Source organism: Falco peregrinus, chromosome 2 (genome assembly GCF_023634155.1).
Source record: "Falco peregrinus isolate bFalPer1 chromosome 2, bFalPer1.pri, whole genome shotgun sequence".
Taxonomy (NCBI): Eukaryota; Metazoa; Chordata; class Aves; order Falconiformes; family Falconidae; genus Falco; species Falco peregrinus.
The window spans coordinates 6,882,440-6,900,262 of NC_073722.1; the positions used below are offsets into that span (position 1 = coordinate 6,882,440).

Below are 17,823 nucleotides of genomic sequence, written 5' to 3' on the forward strand. Positions count from 1 at the left end.
TAAAGCTCAGTGTTTTGTTTACATATTTCATGAATTAAGGCACTCTTTCTTTTTCCTTAGCTGCTGGTAGGTTATCTTGATAATCATCCTGTTTGATAGCTACTACTTGTTGCTATGTAAAATGAAATTGTCACATATATAATCAAGTTGGAGGTTTTCTCTGCAAGATACACATCACAGGAAAAGAACATGTATTAAAAATCTCTGCGTTTTCATGGAGGAAATAAAAATACCTGATTATAATTCTACCTGTATTACTACTGAACTCAGAATGAATAATGACAAAACTGAATCCCCTACCAGTGACATGATTTTCAACGCTGATCTCTTCACAGAATCACGGTAGGTTAAGTAACATGAGAAGACCATTAGGGATGGAAAATCTTGACAGCATTAATAAAGGGGGATATTTACAACTTATATTTCAACATGAGTAGAAATTTCATCAAATACCATTCATTACTATAGCAGGGTATCCAGTTTCCTTCTTCACATTTATAAGTTTGATGCTTAACATAAATACTTGTTTGTTACATACTTAATCAAATATCTGAAGAGTCAAAAAGAAGCATTAGGTCATGCAGTTATACTAGAGATGAAAATTGTTTTGCTCTACTTTTGTAGAATTCTTCATTATAATTAATTTCGCTGGGTTTTTTTCTGATAGTGAAGTGCGTTTTGAATTGGGCATCTGATATCAAGTAAAGGCTATTACAACACACAGCTGAAGACATATATGGTGGTAAGGTGTTTTACATTTTAGTAGTCAAAATACACCTTTATATCTGAGTTGCCTTGTACTTAATGTCATATAAGATCATTTCAAGTTCAACACCTCCATTGTTCTCATTAATCCTTTTAATATTCAGCATGGAGAGTGCCAACAGGTCACAAAAGTTACTTTCCCTTGTACTGTGAAATTTCAATTGGATTTGAAAGAAGCTCTGAGCTCCTGGGGCTGCGACCTCAGTCAGGAAGCCCGTAATTTCTAGTGTTCAGTGGCAGGAGGGCAACGAGCTCCTCTGTCTCACGACCAACCTCAGAAACAGCCACATCCCTTGAGACTGAGTTTTAGAAAGGGCAGCTTTTCAGCTCAGTTGGTTAACATTTATGTAAAACCTCTTAAAATCTCTAACAGTAATGCATACTGAGATTGTTATATTTGCACATAATGGCATTCTGTTCACACTTTTCTCCATTAAAAAACAGGCACCTCCAAAAAGAAGATGTTGCACCCCGGGAATGAAGCTCAGTTCTGAATTTAGGATACCCTGCCCCTCTAAGCTTCCTTTTTTGACTAGGTTAAATGTGCCCTGATACAATTTTAAAAGCTCTCTCCCTCTCTTAAGGTTCTCTCTCTGTAAAATGGAAATCATAGCCCTGTATGTCAAAAGGAGATAAACACTTTAATATTCTCCAGGTACTTAGCTGGAACATTGATAAATATCTTAAATGAGACAAAAAACAAATGTATAATTCCACATTTAATTCAAGCTTTAAGGATGTGAAAGGGCTTTGCAGTGAGTGAAAACAAAGAATAGTAGGAAATTGCTTAGAGTATGTGTGAACGTGTAATTAAAGACTATACCTTAATGCAAATGGCAGATGAATTAGGACTGCAAATCCACTTACTGTTAGCACTCCTTGCTTCAGAGAATTTCACAGAATAATGTTCTTTTAATGTATTTGCAAGTAATGATGTACAACCCTATACATACATATATATATATATATATACACACACACACTTTTAAGCACTGAATGAGCAATGGATCAAGTCTTTGATTCAGGAAAGATTTACTGTATAACAACTATAGGAAATAAAATCTGGATAAGAAATGTCTTTTGTACTGAAAATTAATTTCAAAACAATTTATTCATGAAGTGCTAATAAAAAGCATAGATTTTGCTTTCCAAGTTAAAATTCAAACAGGCATTATAAAAAAAAAAACAAACCACACCACCATCTTAAACCCATTTGAACCAACTCAGTCAAAAACTGCATTTATTACAAACTGTAACCTTGCGGTCATACTCCTATTGTTATTTACCCACTGTTATGATGATTTACTCAGCTGCCACCCCACAGCACGCATTCCCTTTGGGTGCATCTGCCCTACCCTCTTGGTGATCTGATGGCACATTTCAGACACAGTCCACTCATCACCCACCCTGCAAACACGGTGGTGCACAGTGGATTCCTGCTTTCAAGCTTTCGGGCTCACCACAGGCAGGGTTGAGACCAAGCTGGAAAACACACAGGGAAGGTAGGAATACTCTGTTTCTGTGGTTTTATGCGGTGTGGGTATGACCATACCTGCTGTTGTTGAGGGAGAAAAAAAGGCAAAAAGGAGAAAAACAAACAAGAAACCAAAACAAAAATGAGAACATACACTCCAGCACAAGAGCAATGGTCTAGGTAGTGACTATTTTGCCTCAAAGTCCTTCTCAGAAGCTACCCACTCTGCCTCTTCCCTCTCCTTACAAACATCAGTTTGCTACAGAACAGGATGCACTTCAGAACTGCTCTTCAGCTGATGTTAATTCAGCTCAGTTAATTCAAAGCTTCAATGAAGGGAAGGAACAAAGGGTAAAATAAATAAAAATAATGAACGAATTGCTTGGTTAGTGTAATTGCATATGCTTCAATAGAACTACATTAATTTCCAGCAGCTGGAGGTCTGGCTCTTTATTTTTATTTACTTTACCTCCTGTTCTTAATTTCCCACCCTCCCATTTGTTTGTTATTTTCATGTTCTATGGTGGCTTCATTCAGAGTGTAAATTCCTTGGGGAACCACCCTATTTTTTAAAACAACCACGCAAGTCTAGGGCACAAAGTAAATGCATTCCAGTGTATGATAGGTAGAAGAGATGTGGTAGGTATAGGGACTGTACAGAACTGGAACAAAAGGTACATCTAAATCTGGCTCCATGTATATTTACTACCTTGGACGAGATTGTTGACAGCCAGAATTTTTATTGCTAAGGATTATTATGACCAGCCTGTGACAGAGCTCCTTAAAATTAGTAAGTTAATAAATTGACCTCTGCTTGAAAGTTCTTTCTGAATAGCTGAGGTGAGGTTGATAACAACATTTTTTTATTTGTGTTCTCATTTTTTCCCAGGGATTGTTATATCTTACACATTAGAGAATTAGGTATCATTCAGTATTGTATAACTATCATTGCAAATTACCATCTTATTAAAAACACTTGCATGTCAAATTAGCTTTCTTAATTTTTTGGGGAAAAAAATTAATCCATAAAGCAATAACAACTCCTAGTCAAATAGTCCTCTCGGTACCAGTTGCACAAAATGCTTAGGACTAGGACTCACAGGACATAAAACCTGCAATCTTGTAATGAAAATGTGATTAGACCTTCACTGTTCCCATGGGGAGGGAAGGCTTTTTTAATGCATGTAGCTGTCCGGCCAGTACACATGCAGCAGGAGGCTGGGATTCAGCATGCAACATTACTACATAGAAGTATGAAGTTTTTTCCTCTAAACCACTCTGAATTATCTTTATGCAACAGAGATGCAGGTTTCAAAAATGGTTCTTGCTTCTTTCTCTCTGGCAATTTTCAGTTATATTCCTCAGATCTATCTATTGGATGCTAATACTGAAATATGTTAACATATAACACAAAAGAGTGTTTTACTTACCCCTTTACTTCTGTCCTCTCCGTACAGTGTTTCCACAGGTAAAGCAGAACTTCAGGTCACAATCTGACAGGTTATTTTTGAGACATAAGTTTTTACCTTGAAGTTGTATTATGTGGTCAACTTAATGATAAAATATTGTTCATATTAATTTTCTAACAATGCGTAGGAATGATTCAGGTCAAAGTAATCTTGTTGCATGGTTTTTGTAGCAGAAGTTAAAATCTTCTTCTACAAGCCAAACTCATTATCAAAGTGGTGGTATTCAGCACTATCAATGATGGTATTCAGCACTATCAATGAAATTTTAAATACAAATAACAAAGCACTTGGTACATTTTAGCCCTAAAGCTAGACTTATTTGGCAAACCTGCTCATAACTTTAAAAATAAACTATTTTGAGTTAAGTGGAAACATCAATGTATCCCTTTACCCGCCCCCCCCCCCCCCCCAGAAAAAAAAAAAAGAATAAAAAAAATTATTAAATAGGCTGTAAATCACTGTCACCCACATTCAAAGATTTTGCTTGCAGTTATTTTTACAGACCATTTTCATGTAAATATGCCATAATCATTTTCCCACTTGGTTTCCATTTCCTTATGTGCAAATGTCATTCTGAGATATAATTTACAGAACATCATCCCACCAGTTTATACTAATGTGGCAGTGTAGGTGGAGGAAAGTGAAAAAAATTGGTTTGTGGAAGAAAGACTGATTGCAAAGGAATCTGTTGCTACTCTGTTTTAAATGAGGACTCCTCTGTCAGAAATTAGGTTATTTAAATGGTAGGTAGGAATTAGATTCTTGACAGAAGAGTATTACTGTTATTTTCACATGAATCTGTTATTTCTAAGGTTTTGTGTTAAAACTTGTGGATGATGTAAGGAACCTAAAAAATGCAAAACTCACACCATCTCCTACCGATCAAAAGCCCCTGTATTCCCCCCTGAAATTAAGCTAGCTCTCATGTAAGGATTTAACAAGGACAGCGGGTCAAAGACTGAGCTGAAGACGGAAGTTGAAATGGAAGTTGTAAAATTTGGTCTGGGACTATTACAGAGCCAGTAGTTAATGAGTTTAGGCCAACAGTAAATCAGGAAAGGTCTAGCAGAAAAGGGACTAAAGAGCTCAATGTTGTCTATAGTGTTGTTCTCTTATTTCAAGAGCTTTCACTCTCAAAGTCGTTAGGGTAGATGAATTTGTTCAAAGTCCCAAGGGATTTGATCTTTTACTATCAGACAGGAAGAAGAGTAATTTTTTCAATACAGACTTTATCTAGTTTATGATTCCTCTGAAATGTATTTGCATATATATTTACTATGAGAACCTTTTCCATGAGAAAAGATATAAACTGTTTTTACCAATAATTCATTAAAATTTATCATAGCTTTACACTGTAAATATCTGTATGAAAATGTTCCTAAATATAACCGACTTTATTACTGACATAAAAATGACTATCAGGTTTTGAAATTTATTTCTCTTATCTCAGTTATTTTGTGTTGGAGAGGTCTGCATGCACTTCGAATGTTAGCGCTCATTAAAGTCTTAGTCTTAAAATCCCTGGTGAGACAGACAGTTTTCCTGGGATGAAGCCCACCTAAATGAGACCAGACAGATCTGGTGAAGCAGGAGACAGGGAACATAAGAGTTTACTAGGGGGTTACTAGGTTTGTTTTGCTCTTCTTGTCTGCTTTTGTACTAAACCTTTCAAAAATTGCGTCTTACTGACTTGTAAAAAGCTCAGCCATAAGTTCATCTAGGTACAACCTATGAAAGACCTCTAAATAAAGGTTATTGTATGGAAAATACAAGTTTTATCATATTTCATACTTAGTTTTTCATCAGACAAAATACAAAACATAAAAAACCCTAAAAAGCCTATAAAACCCAAAAATATGCAACGTTTTGCCTTTTTCTCAAATTAACAACTTGGCTTTTACATCAGTAAAACTGAACTGTATTCAACAATGTTTATAGATGATTCTTCAGCTTAAGCACAGGTTACTAAGTCTTTATTCCAGTTTTCAGTTGTAAAAATACAATTTTAATAACAATTTTTAATATTCCAGTATCTTTATAATTAAATTCAAAATTACTCCAATTTAACTTGAGGCCAAAGATTTTATTCATAAGTTATTAACCCTATTGTCAGCAGCATTTTTCCTATAAAGTACTTATTTTTACTGTTCCTGAAATCTGTGAAGTAAAAATGTAACAAAAATTTAAAAACAATTTCCCCTAGTTAATTAGTTCATCATGCCGTAAATTCCTATCACAATTATAAAATGCCATAAGTACCACTGACAATGTGTATTTCCCAATTATTAATTGTTGCTGTCATTATTAATTATTTTGTGCTGTCAGGTAAGAACTGAAGTTATCAAAGTAAAATGAGAACTCATCCCATTTGACTCAGTCTGGTCACATAATTAGTACTCATTTATAGACTCTTCCATTAATGGTGTCACTGCATTTACAGACTACTATAGGGAGGGGAAATAAATGTCCCAAATCGTTTCAGGCCTATATAATGTGTAAATTGCAATTCCAGGTACAGTGGTAACGCCATTTATAGTGCAGTTCTGTGGGGGAAAAAGGAGTTCATTATAACTATGCTATATATTTTTATTAACCATTCTACTGCAGCTGAGATATTGATAAGCCTCTGCACTTTAATAGTTAAGGCAGGAGTCTCTCAATATTGAAGTTTTCCAGTACTAGAGAAGAAAATTAATTATTTTACTGTAATGGTAAAATTGGGAGAACCCAGAGCGCACCTTTATAACCAGTTGGCTATAAATATATATGCTTAAAGTGCCTTTAAGTGCCATAAAATACAACATGCTATCTGACCCTGTAAAGTAAATGTTATGTTACTGTAGCACAAACCATTTTCCTTGTCCTGCCAATAGTTTAAAATAGATTCCTCGCAAGCAGGCGGGGGTGTGGTGTGTGGGGGTGTGTGTGTGTTATGTATAAATTCTTATTGCTCAATAACAACAAGTAGAAGAAAGGCAAAAGCCGTGAAATTTTTAGGTCTTCTTTTTGCCTTTCCCAAATGTAAAGCCCTTTTCCATGGCACATGTGGTTAACTCAGCACTGCATGAATTTTGGTCCATTTCAGGGGCTGAGGGCAGGGTAAATGCGTGCAACAATTTGCCTTTGAATGTCTTTTGCACCGCCTGCATTAATTGTAGCAACAAGTAATACCTGTAAGTCATCACCACCGTGCAACAACTACAGACACTTAAATTCCGTTTAGGTTTTTCAGACTGTGGAAAAGATACAGAAGTAGATTGTTGAACTTAAAGAGGTAGATTTTGTTGTATGTAAGCGTTCCAAAGAAAAGAATTAAAAATATATTCTGCTAAAGGGACTCATCTGAGCAAATAGTTTAAACTCCAGAATTTTGAAACTCAAGCCCATAATCCTTGTGTTTATAGACTAATGTAGCATTAGTTGCATTTTATCAGAAAGCAATTTAATTTTCAAAAGGGATAAATGAAGCAAATGAAATAAAACAGCAAAGGACTCTGATTTTTTTTTTTTTTTAAGTTCAAAGTTTTAAAACTGAGCTTTAAGACTATACTACAGTTTTAAAAAACAAATAGGGAAACATCAGAAAATAAGTTTTTTCCTTCTCTTTCAGATGGTATGTGAAAACCCTTGAACAAATGCATGTCTCTGTATTTTTACAAGAGTTTCAAGTTACAAACTGCATTCTCTAACTATTACGAAAAACCATTGTATTTGGTGGCAGTATTAAATTATTTTATTGGCCTAGGATGTGTACTAGTCAAAGCAGAACTATTTGGTCAACCACACATACAGGACTGTTTACCCATGATTAATATAGCACAAGTTAATCACACGTGAGTAGTATGTGCAGACAGATAAGGGGCTGATTGCAAGTCCCAGATTTACCTCCATGATCCGTAAATTGTCTCCAGTCAACCACGTTTCCTCCAAGCACAAGGAGATGGAAGGAGAGATCAACTCTGAATACTAAACAACCCAGCTTTCGAAAGAAGATCCCCAAATTTAAAGCTACTTTTACTACCTTCTCCTCCTGGCTGTCACAGGTTTGATGGCTTCACTGCTGCTTGAAAGGGCCAGTCTGTGAAAGAACACAAGCCTTTTTGTGTTTGTTTAGTGACTACATAGCGCAGAAGAAACTCGGGACCATAATTTTCAAGTAGGCTGGAAATAGCAGCAGTTACATTCTATTCTAAACCAACAGAGTGTCAACATTATTGTTGAAAGTGCATGAAAAACCACAAAAAGAGAAATACTTAGGAAACTGGGAAAAAAAGGTGGGCAGAAGCATAATACACCCAAATATCCTTTTTATCTTCCTGTCAGCATCTGTAGTAGTCTCAGGAGCTTGCCCGTTTTAAGAGAAAACAGAATCTGTGATTCAAAGATACTCTAAAATCTGAATTTGATGTAGTCATAAAATAATGCAAAACAAGGGAGACACTGGGTCTACACAGCTAGAGAAAGACACCCTTCAGTGACTGAAATAACCGCTGCAAGGTGGACGGGGACAAGCCACACGTGGACCTGAGAACATATCTCCACCCTGATTTGCAGGCACCATCATTTTGTCGCTGTTACTGTTGTCCACAGAAAAAGAATGTTAAAGGCTTTCAGTGCTCAACCTTATACAACATTTGTAAATATATAAATGTTAGTCCCTGGGTTCTAGAAGACACTAATCCCTACAAACCTAAGGGTCATATTCAGAGACAAAATACTGTAAATAGCAGCAGTGTTTACTCATTAAAACAGTTTGCAACACCACAGTTCTTGCTGATTTTAAGAGAAAACAGATTAAGAGAATCTGTGATTCAAAGATACTCTAAAATCTAAATTTTGTGTAGTCATAAAATTATGCAAAACAAGGGAGACACTGGGTCTGCCATGTTATCTGACAGCAATTAAAGAATGTGTAAACAGCATGTATATCCTATAAGGCTGCCTGGAACTCCTAGTTTAATATCTCACATGAATATTCACTACATCTTAGGAAGCTTTTTTGCTGTTTGCCAACTTTGCTTCTAGTGCCAGATTGAAAGGGACAAGGAAATTTTTCTAAGCACCCTGAATGCTAGATTCTAGATGTGGTACTTTGAAATACTTCTAAAAAGGCCATTTTATTTCAAATTCAAAATGTATAAGCATTATGCTTCCATTTCTGCAGTGTCTGGGAAACTGTCCAAATAAAACCCAGGGTTGTACTATCCACATTTTGCAAACATTTCCCAATGTTCTATGCTTTTTTCCACAAGTACTGTAGCCAAATAATTTTTGTCCAAATTAGCAGCAGCCACTCATCCAGAAAAAAAGTTAACATTTTGACATGTCAAAGTTTTGGAGAGGAGGGTGAGGAAGAGGGAGAGACTGCTGTCAAATGCCTACTCTTCTTACGGGTCATGCAGAGACACCAATTTAGTCAGCTGAAGATCCACTGTGAAAATAAAACATTGTACCCTTGTGCACCTTTAAATAGGTACACCAATACAGAGATGTGTACACGTTCCTTGTAAGTCATATGAAACTGTTCAAATATAAAAGACCAGCGTTCCCCCTCTTTAGCCCTAGCATAATAGCTTCTCTTTAGCATGAAGCTTGGATCATTTCTGATTATTTTTTTTTAAACCCTGTTCCCTGTTCTCTAACATACCACCCAGGCAGGCTTTTGGATAGACCTTGTGTGTGTTTAGGTCACAGAAAATTAGTCCCTCTGCTTTTTATGTTATTGAAAGTTTGGGACTGCAGTGCAGGCCGTTAATATTGACATTCCAGGACGCACAACTATTGTTCTCCTTTGAATTTCTCTTATTACTAGTCAGGGCAACTGGTATTTGGACTTCATGAACTTTAAAAATTAATAACCACAGGCTTGTTCCTGTTCCCATTTAAGCTAACAAAACTTTTGCCACAAAAGTAGAGTCCTGGGCCCTCAAGGAGGACTTTCACAAGATTCAGCTTCAGCTTTTGAAGTTCCACATGGTTCAATTCAAAACTTGAGTCACTTGGCAGGAGCAATTTTTCAAATTCTTTTTTGCACACCAAAATTCACATTCCAAAAATTATAGAGGCCAGTTTAAAATAGAAATAATTTCACCAACTATGCCATCCTTTCTTCTCTGTTTTTCCATAGTACCTTGCTGTTTACCGTGACCTCGGCAAATTCACCTGTGACTTGCTGTTATTCCGAGAGGATGCGGTCGCTGTAAGAGCTAACCAGCAATAATGTGCTCTGTGTCACTGGGCACCAGTTCATTTGTACAGATTTACCTATCAAAAATACAGGCAGTGAGGGTGGCTTTTATGTCCTTACAGTCTCACTATACTCTGGCTAAAAATAATACCTGAAAGGGGACTCCTTCCAGAACAGAAATATTCATGTTTGACTGGACCGCTTCCTGTGTGCATCACCTACCCACAAGACGTATCCAGCTAGTGGAAAGTTCTTCTATTTAACCACCAGGATGTACCATCACTACACCTTTGCTCCACAGTGATCACATGCACCACCTTCTTGTGACCCACACCTCCACTCCAAAGGAACAGACTAATTTTGTCCTTCTAAAGAAGTGTGGCTGGGGATTTATACTGTCTGAAGAAGAGGTCACTTTCACATGAAAATCATCTGTGCGATCATTTCTACTTCAGTGCAGGAATAGGATGATGTTCTCCCATGATGCCAAGGAAAATAGCATGGCTGCTGCGGCAAGGGTGAAACAGCTTTCACTGGGGAAACTGACATGTTATTTCTTTTGCAAAAACCTTCAGAACTTTCTGAAAAGGGACTCAGTATTTGGTGAAGCATTAAGGACCTTTTGGAAAATGTGCTTTGCTTCCTAAGAAGTTACTCAGAATGTGGTTCAAAATGTGTTTTTCTAACTAAAGAGAAACGTGTGGTGCATATGAAAAAATACAGAAACCCATGAAAGATATCTTTGTTAAATGTCAGTGATATGTGTCTGTTATTTTTCTGTCTTGCAAGCTAATAAACTTAAGACCAGTTGCTTTACGGACAGGGTAGTTATTAGCTCTCAGTAGAAAATAATGCACCACAGGGAATTTACAGTATAAGAAAAATGCTCTTAAATATTTGGGGCCATCTGAGCCACCCAGGGTAAGTGTTTTCTGGCAGCAGAGGTGTTATTGTTGCCATAGCCCTGCCACATGATGTTATTCTCCTAAGTAAAATGTAGTTTTCCTATTAAAGGACTCTGCTTAAGCCCAGTGGCCAGTAGCCATGATTTCCTTCTCATACCCAGGATGGAGTAGGTGGTTTAGAGGATTGTGCAGCAGCGGCAAAGGAAAAGAGCAAAATTGCAATCTGTGTTTTACATAAAGCAGGTGGACTGCAAATAGAAAGGCATTTCATTTCTGACCATGCTCACAGCAAAGAGAATAGTTGAAGGACTATATTACTGATTAGCGACTGTAAAAGGCAAACTTGTTGCTTCTGTCTTTCAGAAAGAAGACATCCAATCACAAAAATCAGACGCTACAAAAACAAATCTAGGAGGAAGTATCTAACCCTAATGGTTTTATTTTCATGGAACCTTCTTTTCGCTGTTAGGTGTCTCCTGGTTTTTCTTAATTGTAACTTGAACCTAGTTATTGAAGATCCAGACTGGCCATAAGAACAGCTACCGTGAAAAACCCAACATCCGGATTATGTGGTGATTGTCAGGATTATCAACCACCTTCCAGACAGAAAAATAAACATGAAATTGTGTTTTCAAACCTCCAAACAATGTCTGGCTGTATACATTCTTGGCCTTAAGCTCTGCTTTTAATAATGTAAATATAAAATGATTCTGCATTAAAACTTGACAAAATTGCTTCATCCCTTTATTCCAGGGCACCCATAGTGAAGTTGAGGGTAAATAGATTAGACCCGCAATGTTATTTTTAGTCATGTGCTTATTCACAAGCAAAGGTCTTTTTAGGTACAAACCAGGTGCAGACCAGCTGCTTTGTTTATCTGTGAAAATGGCCTCAAACCGAACAAAAAAATTGCAGATACCTATCTTTGAATAATAGCATTTCTGTGTCGTACAATTCCTCTGTGTTACTCTTGTGCAATATTTTTCCATAACTAAATAATTGCCAGGCTCCTCAGCTACAGTCAAAGCGTGCGATACCATCTGCCCGAACATGTTTGATCGTCTCCAAAGGACGCCAGCATGGCCATGCTGGGGTGGTGGCCCCGCTCCTTCCCAGGTCCATAAACTGTCCCAGGAGCTGTGCTTCTGCAAGTGCCGCCATAGGCAGCTAGAGAGCTGAGGGGTGGGAGGGGGCACGCGAGCCCCCTGCCTGCCCCTTGCTTCTTGCCACGCTGACACGCAGTTGGTACATGCTGACAGAGCCATACAATAGCGGCACGGATAGAAAACCAGCAAACTGTGCCAAACAAAACAAGCTGTTTTAGACAAGGACTGTAAATCCCAGTGGAGGTCAGTGTCTCCTTGACCACAAACAAATGATCATGATTAATATTAACACCTAAATTTGTGTATGGGGAAGGGAAGAGATGCCTTAAGCAAAGCTGCTAATAACCTAAACCTTCATTTCACATATCTCACAGTGATTTGCAAGCGGTAGCTTCTGAATAAAGGCCGGAAGCAATATCTGATTGGAAAAATATTATGCAGCCAGAAAGCGAGAAGAACTGAGAGAAGGGAGCCTACAGCACTTGGGACTAAGGGCTGAAAATTTCATCTGATAGAAAAATGAGTGCCTGTTGATCTGGAGAAAACATAATGCAAAACATGTTTGCTGAGTGAGAAAAATGTTGATTGGGCAATATCAAAACCAGCTGTGGTGTGACAGTGGAAAACCAATTAAACAAATGTGACATGGCAGCAAAATAGTCCATGTGGATTGGGGTCTGTGACGTTACTAGAGAGGACAGTGACGGAAAAGTTGCTCACTAAGCTGTAACTGTGACGACAGCATCGGTGACCTGCCAAGGATGGGTGGAATTTGCATATTACTTAATGTTTTTACAAATCTTACCTCTATAATTATGATGCACTTCTCAGCTTTCCAGTGGATGAGACACATCCCACGCTATGGTGGAGATAAGTTACCAACACAAGTAGCCTTATTCACCTGGCAGTTACCTAATGTTCTCCTTTCCCTGGTCTTCCCTTTGCATTTCTTGACACTGATCCTGAAACAAACAAACCAACAACATACAACAAAAAAATGATATGCAATGTGTTCTGCCAGACAAGAAAAGTGTTAGATTGTGTTGTTGTGACTTTCAACTCAATAAGAATATATAAAAATATCTCTACATTTTTACTGTCAAGAGCAGAAGACCTTCTATACCTGTCATTCTTCTCCTCTGAAAGAATATGCAGTCTCTTTAATGGGATGGGGTTCATTTCTTTTTGAGCTATTACTACAAGATAAATAATTCTTCTGGGTTTTATAAGACCAAATATGACACATTGCCTCACAGGCTGCATGGGTGAGATACCCTGGTCATCAATGTTTTATAAGGTGGCATGGGATGAGAAACTGTTTTGCATACTTGAAAATACTGGAAAGCTGAAATCCAAACACAGAGGGACAGCAAGGTTTATGTCCTTTTTCTTTCTCTTTTTTTTTTTTTTAATTTTTTTATCTTTTTTGGTGAGTTTCCTCTTGAACAAAGAAACTAGTATTCAGTTTTTCTGTTTATTTGAATGACTAAATGTTTTGCCAATGAGTCACTGTCAAGAGACTAGATGAAAAGACTGTATCATAAAGAGATAATGTGAGAAAGCAATGCAAGTTTATGTTCCAGGTTATTACGTAGTAATTTCAACTTAATGTTAAGCTTCGGTGTATACTTGTGACACTTCAGTTAAACGTGGGATTTTTACGCCCCACAAGGTGTCAACAGTTCTGATTCCTAAAGCTTTTTACATTCCCATAGAACGGGAGCAACTTTCATTCAAGCTTCCCCAACACTCTCCCACCTTTTCCTTAAGGGACCACTTCAGGATGAATGCATGGTTTAGTCTCCATGACCCACTCACTTGTTGGTGCCACTGCGACTGCCAATAAGTGACTGAAATTAGCTTTAACTGCAAGGTGAACACTAAAAGTAGTTAGGCAGACAACATTAATTCATCCTTCACTTAATGCATATTTCTGCTACTGTTAATCTGCTTGAATCAGTGACCTATAGTTAATGGATTCACTAGGCTTTTTGCTTAAGTCTGATCAAGCCGTTACTAATACAGCTGGGAAAAAAAAAAGTATGGAAAATACTTTGAATTTGAATATGATTTTTTAATTACCTTCTCTGTTCCTAATGCCTACAGCCCACTTGTTTCCAGGTCAGGCTAATGTCTAAAGCAATCATCCCAAGCAGCAATGGGTTATCTTTGGTGCCTACAAACCATTCCATTTGGTGTTATCTTTTTTTTTTTTGGTTTTGGTTTTTTTTTGTTGTTTTTTTCAACAGCAGCTGGGAAAGTAATCGCTGGTGGAAACACATGGACACAGTGAGCTTTAGCATCGCCAGGACTGCATTAGACCATGTGGTTAACTTGAACTGCATGTGTTTGGATTCCCTGTCTTAATTCTGAACCCACAACATAAGGGGAGCATATTTCCCTGCTCCCACATCATTAATTGCAATCACTGTTATCCAAATAATCTGCTTCATAGATAAAAACTGTTTTTAAAACAAGTTGGGAGAGAGACAATAGATCGGCTAACAATAGACGGTCTAATAATTTAGGAAAACTAATAAAAAAATAGTGACATATTAATAAACCATTCTGACTTCTGGCTTGTCAAGTATTTGGACTATGAAGCATAACAAATCCAAAATCCATCCTCTAAATTCTACTGACACCAAAATCTATAGGACCTCTGATTCCCGTGTAAGGCAACGGGTCAGTTCAGAGAGTTCAGCCAAGCACTAAGGCCTGAAATTTGGCTTCAGAAATTCTGACATGACTCCACCTCCGAGCGATCGCAGAGGCTTACCAAGTGCTCTAAATAGAACAAGCACAAGCCTCTGAACGAGCAAATGATGCAAGAAGCAGCTGCATTAAGTTTTAGCAATAAAAACGTTGTTACCTTCTGCCTTAGACAGATTTTCTACGTGACAAACATCAGAATAAAACAGTTGCAATATTCAGCACATTTTTATCCAGATAAATATTGAAAACATATTTAATGCAATATTGAAGGGATTACAGAATTCAGAAAAGGGAAAGTCTGACTAATGCTGCAGCTGTGCAGCATTCCAGTGAATCCAAGCCATTGCCAGCATTTATTAGCCACTCAGCCTTTGACAATAAACAATCTTCAGCTCATGATCATATATCCAGACAGATAGATGTACAGTATTGCTTACACAGACACATTAACACTGTCCTGTCTATGTGCCATGAATACTCACAACCACTAGTTTTAAATCAGCAAGGCTGTTACAAAAGGTGTAGTTAAATTTTATTTCCTCTAATAACTATGGACAATTACAATATAGTATGTTTTGTTGTACAGTCACTTTTGTTTTCTGGAAGAATTACTGTGGGCTGAAGTACATGAAGACTGTTCATTGCTGGCATTAAAGACTTCAGCCATTTTTTAAAATCAAATTTTAGAAATTTTAGGTTGGAAAAGATGTTTTTTTCCCCACACTATTTGGAATCAAACTACTTAAAGTTGCGATAGTAATTGCAACAGGGACCAGGTTTTCATCCATTGTAGTAAGCATGCTTTGAAAAAGAAAACACCAGTGGAAATGACTGGTTTTGTATTTCTCCAGAGGAAAAAAAAAATACAATATTAGGAATACCAAAGAAATTATCATGATACTATCCCATTAAATCAGACACAGAAAAAACTCAGGGGTCTTTTTCAATCATCTTATGGAATAAGTAACAGAAGTTTTGTGAAGCCTCTTCCATTTAAGCATGCACTCCACATCACATTCAGATCACTGGGCACGCATAGGATGGACTCAGAAAGCTGCCTCTCTTATCTTCTCTCACCACCAAAGTATAAACTCCAGTTAAGAGCCTTATTTATATTTGGGGTCTGGGGAAGGTTCAGAAGAGGAAGCAAAGAAAGAATTGTCACTAACTAAACAAAACTGCTCAGTGTGAAAGTGTTTTGGTTTCTTGAAATACCTGGTTTACCAGGGGCTTGCTCAAGGGTTTATAATGGGCAAGCTGAGACACTTGTTTTGACACATAGCATTACAACTGGAATAATACTAGCCAAGATAAATCTCAGATCAGCTATTCTGAGAATAGCTAAACAAGAAAATAATTTTTTTCTAAACAAGAAAATAAAAATGCTTTGTAGAGGAAAGGACATGGACTTGCTTCAATGCTTCTGGTAATACAGAGCAGAAAGTCACACTGGAGAGCCTCTCATTTAAAAATAAATATTTTTTCAACACAAAAGATAAAATAACTTTTTGCCCTCCTTTCTCTTCTATCTCTTTTAGTAAATGAAGAATGAAATGTCACCGATATTATCTAATTATATTCTTATTGAAGTTCAGCATATCAGAGAAAAATCTCAATACTGAGAAAGGGGTTATTGTCAGCTGGACAGTGTTTTATTGTGGTACCTTGCTAGGATAGTTTTATAAATACAATTCAAGAACAAGTGGAAAAAGCAACAGAATCCTTGCAATATATGGAAGCATTAGGGTAAGAGTAATATATATATATATATATATATATATATATTCATTTTTACTCCAGCACTGAATGTTCCAACATTAAATACAACAGGTTAAGTTTTTGAAAAGCATATTTTTCATTAACATCAAATTTTGCCTTCAGTGCAACCATCTCTGGGACATCCAGACTTCTAAAAACGATGATTCTCAAAGTAGCTTTGGGTGGCGAGGAGGCAAGCCAGCAGCGGTGGGACCAAGAACTCAGGTGGGGACCCAGCAAACACCAACTCCAACCTGACCCACCACACAGGTGCCCGAGCCACCAGACATACCTGTTGTGAACTGCTGCAGTTCATAGTGTGTTTTAAGATCTATATTTTGATGCAAAGCAAACTGGATCATGCTACACCTTCAAAGAGCATGCCGTACCTTACAGAAGAAGTAGACAAGTAGTTCAAGCAGGTATAACTCACGAGCAGGACAGGCAAGTCCTGCTCATACTTTCAACAGTCATCCCAAATTCCCTGTGCCTGTTAGTCATTACGTTTCAAAACATGTCTCATGGTGGTCTTTTGGGTAAAAGATGGGCCTGTGCATCTTTCCACGTCCAGGAGTCACAAAGACCTGCAGCTGTATGGGCTTTGATCCTTTGGCCACTAGGACAGCAGGGCGGGGATGGCAGAGAACTGCCCCAGGGAGATGAGAGACATCTCTGACCGCAGCGAGCCAGTGCTGCATCGTGCCTGAAGCTGAGGTATGGAGCAAGAATTCCGAGCTCAGAACTGGGTACACCTGGCATGAGATAATTAAACACTATTGTGGTTACACTGAGCTCAGATATTTTTGGTAAAACAAGCATTATTATGATACCGCTTCAACCTGAACCTGCTCGGTGGCACAAAGTTGTCAGGTGGTCAACCAAAAATGCTCAGTGTTACAGTGTCATAACAGATCGTAACATTGATAGTACGTGTGTCCTCTTTTGTTAATGACTGAAGAATGCAGGAAATTTAACAAACTGAACATCAACTTTGAAAGTCCCACCATGGTTAATAATTCACATTTACTAGAATTTCACTATTTCAAATAGAATTCCACCCTGAAGAAGCAGGATATCACCCCTGAGTTCACACTGAGTTCAACTTGAAAAGCACAACAGTACAGTATGTGCTGCTGGATATAACAAAATTCAGAAAATGACTGCAGCTAAACTGAGATTATTGAACCTGAGAGAATTGCTGGAATCAATGATCTCCAATTGAAAGCCTACCACGGTGGTCTGATCCAGAGGACATTTATTACTGTATAAGGAGCACTAGCCCAAGAGACTAGACAAAACTCAATAAATACATTTTTCATTTATGAGTGCAGTGATAACCTGGACAGTCAACTAAGATCCTTTAACAACAACAAAAAAATCATTCATTTCTTTGGCCTTTGTTAAATCTTTTTGATGCTTCACAGAGGTTTAGAAGAAGCTGTGG

At 37.5% G+C, this 17,823-nt stretch overlaps 1 long non-coding RNA gene across 1 annotated transcript; it reads right to left on the bottom strand.

The window, feature by feature from the left end:
- Nucleotides 1–1,914: 1,914 nt before the first annotated feature.
- LOC114012481 (uncharacterized) lies at nt 1,915–12,862 on the bottom strand. Its single transcript, XR_003554945.2, has 3 exons — nt 12,712–12,862; nt 3,670–3,732; nt 1,915–2,320 (listed from the first exon to the last, which is right to left on the bottom strand). It is a non-coding gene; the product is annotated as an uncharacterized LOC114012481 (long non-coding RNA).
- Between the last annotated feature and the right edge of the window lie 4,961 nt (nt 12,863–17,823).